Source organism: Wasmannia auropunctata, unplaced genomic scaffold (assembly GCF_000956235.1).
Source record: "Wasmannia auropunctata unplaced genomic scaffold, wasmannia.A_1.0 LD336050.1, whole genome shotgun sequence".
Lineage (NCBI taxonomy): Eukaryota > Metazoa > Arthropoda > Insecta > Hymenoptera > Formicidae > Wasmannia > Wasmannia auropunctata.
The window spans coordinates 433,035-436,587 of record NW_012026840.1 but is presented as its reverse complement, the minus strand read 5'-3'; positions in this window follow the sequence as shown (position 1 = coordinate 436,587).

Sequence of the window (3,553 nt, the reverse complement as noted above, 5' to 3'; positions counted from 1 at the left end):
ATTCAATCTGGAAAAAAAGCATCATCCCCCTTTGCGCGTTTCGACGAGATCAGCTTAGCGTCCGCGTGTTTTACACTTTCTTATGTTGAAAAATCATCGAACAAACCCTAACGACAATAGATGGCCTACATTCGTTATTTCAACCGTTAACGAGGAGGTTTATGGCACAAATAATTGTGACCAGCGCTCATTAAAAAAAAAAAAGAAAGCAAAATGCTTGTCACGGGAACTAGGTTAATACCGAGAAGAATAACGTCAATAACAATATTCATATATTATAATAATTATGTTTAATAATTTATATGAATGTTTTTTTTCTTCGTAAAATATTTGCCAATATATGAAATTAATACATGTGAATAAAACAATTTATGAGAATTAATTATAATATTCCTAGTATAATATTCCTTAATAATTGAAGTTTTTTTTATGCTGCATTAAACGTATCTCAGAAAACGCAATCGATACGCACTGTATCGAAAGAGTACATTTCTACAGTATATTAGCTTAAAGTCGAGATTGGATGAAGTTGCGAGTGGCTACGCCACTGGGCTCAGCTGCACTTTGCTTCCCTCGTGTTTCACTTTTTTCTCCCTTTGCTCGTTTCGTTTGTATCTCGACTCGGTCTGGTTCGCCTCGGCTCGGCAATGTTCGGACCTAGAACGGTCCTTCCTTTCTCTCCCTCTCTCTCTCTCTCTCCTTCTCTCAAGTTGTCTCCCTTTCGCAGGGCCCCTCGCCTCCTCAGCCTCTCGCCACGATCACGGGGCCCCACAGCTATCAGCCACTCGTGTTTACATCGGACCAGGTTGGTGGGGACCTCGACAAAACGACGAACAAGTTAAAGTACCCTCCCCCTCCCTCTGCCTCCCCCTCTCTCTCTCTCTCAACTCAGCGTACAGACACGTCAGTTCGATAGCCGGGGAGAAAGAGGACAGAGGACTGAGCACGAATACACGTAGAGAGTGCAGGGGTCTCCACATAGAAAAGCACGGAGCCCAGAAACGTGGGTCCACCGAGGATAGAGACTCGAACGCGCGAGTACTCGAGGATTTGTCAAAACAAAACCCCAACCTTTCGTCGAGTCACGTTCTAGGGACAGAAAGGTAGAGGAGGACGAAGATAGATAATCCTAAGGGGATGACGAGAAACTGTAACTGAGGTCTCTCATAGTGTCCACTCTCCTAACTTTAACTAAAAGTGACCTCGAAAAAGGTGACCAGCTCGGTCTTTTATACTCGGTCTTTTATACTATTTCCTACAGTACTACGTCATATACGAAAACCCAAAATCCGGTAATTACTTAAGGATCTTGAATTTTGTGTCTAAGGAATCGACATCAGACGAGGAGGAAAAGAAGTGAGCAGAAAGGGAAGAGAAGAGCGGGCTCCCTCACAGATCGGCGGATCCACTATCCAGGATTACTCGTTATCCTTGAGAAGCCTGCGCGCGGCGGCCCCCGATGCGCTCGAGGAATATAAGACAAGGGGGAGTTGGGTGCCGGGGACGTTGCTTTTTCTCCCGCCGCTTCTTTTTTTCTTCTTCATTTCTCTCCTGCCCTCTCCTCGCCCCGTCTCTTTTGGCCTCTTGACACCTGTTTCCTGAGATAGATCCGAATCCTTTTGAGGATTCAGGTAGAAATCTATGCCATTATGAAACGAGGTTTCGATGGAGCTGTCGCATTTATTTCGACTACACCGGAAATTGCATTGTTACTTTCGTACATTTAATGTAGTTCAATACATAAGACAAAAAAATAATTTACAAATTTAACATTTTTTACACGTATACAATATTTTCGCGAATAAATAAAAAACATACATTTTTAGAATCGCAACTGAAAGTTATATAATTATGCAACCGTTGCATATGTTACGCAAAGATTATCGAAAACCCGCGTGTTATTGATGGCGTCGTAGAAATCACGACAGCTTTCTCTCTCGCGGCGAAATTGCTCGTAAATCGATACTAATCGTTTCGCGATCGTCGCGATGAGAAAAAAGGCGGAACATCTGTCGCGACGGAGGACGTGGCCGATGGCGATCGCCGAGAAGAAACAAGAGACTCGCCTCGCCGTTCGTGTATGTATAATACGTGCACAGCAGCCGTCTACCGGCGCGTTAGCGCCGCGACGTGAAGGCGCTACTGACAACTCATTCTCCGGTTCAAGGAAGTGCCGGCGAAGATTGGACGGACTCGACGTGGATTAAACTGGTCTCGGGATTCACGGAACCGAATTGCACCAGCAGCGGCAACATCCGCGAACGGCTACCTATAGCGCGCGGCGTGGTCGGTTCAAGGAACCTGATCGTCGTGGCGTGCGCTCGCGCGCGCGCGCGCGCGCTAATTTCAGCGCGTCGTCTTCGGAATCGACGTAGAAGAGCGAGCGACTCTCGGCCCCGCCGATATGAGAGATTCGTTCCGTCTTAAATCGATATATTTTTATCTCGGGCTATAAGACGAAGGGCACAAGTGAAACAGGATTTTCCGGATCCCCCGTTCGTCCGCGAGTGACGCTCGTCCGCGCCACTATCAGGTTTCATCTCTCACGCGAGAGGTTGTTGTCGACGCATAATAATCCGATTTGAAACACGATCCCGATACACGATTTCACGCATTTCAGAATACAGGATTAACGTTGCCGTAATTTTAAAGTTCGCGGGCGTAGAGATCTCAAAACGTCGATCAAAATTGCTCGATCGTCAAATGCGTTTCGATATACTTACTAGGAAAGATCGGCGGAGGAAACGGAGAGGTGCGATTTATTCAAACCGGTGTCCCGGCGGGGCTCGGCGAGAGGGAGAGGGAGAGGGAGAAAGAGAGGAAAAAAAAGAACGGTTTAAATTAGTAGCATAATCGCGTCCCGGAGCGGCGACCGTAACTGCGTCACCGGCCACGCTGGGTTTGAGGATTCTGGTTGTGGACGATTTACCGCAGCTCGCCTCTCTGTCCTCCCTTTTTCTGGCTCTTCTTGTCGGCTGCCGTTTCTCGTTTGCTACCGTTCATCCATAACCACCAATGGCATCGGTCGGGTGCTATTGTGTGCTTTGTGAGCCCGAGGTAAGGAAAACGGGTGAAGAAAAGAGAAAGAGACGGCGAATTCGTACTACGTGACGAGCACTAACGCTGGACGAGTTCAAGTTCAGGGAAGCGCGGGCGTTTCGCAAAGAGAAGGCGCGGAGCTCCACGGCCAACGGGCGGTTTGATAGAGACGAAGCCCGGCGTCTCTATCGCGGCCGGTGTTGGTCTAGACAAGAAACAAGTGGATTGTAGCCGCTCCCGGTAATTTACTGAAGGCTCCGCGAAAGCAGATAATCCCTCGATAAAGTTAGCTTAAGCAGATACGATACCGGTGTGCGAGTGTGCACGCGGAAGTGGAGAGAGGCAAGTATATAAGTAAAGGCAAATAGATAGCAAGCCGAGACTGACTGTTGCGAGGAGCGCGTCCATATAATTAATGGCGTTTAATCCATCATCAATATTAATTCATTCTCTTAAATTAAAATATTTACTGGACTCCGCGGCACTGAAATACGTATTTCTGACGGGGCGCAGG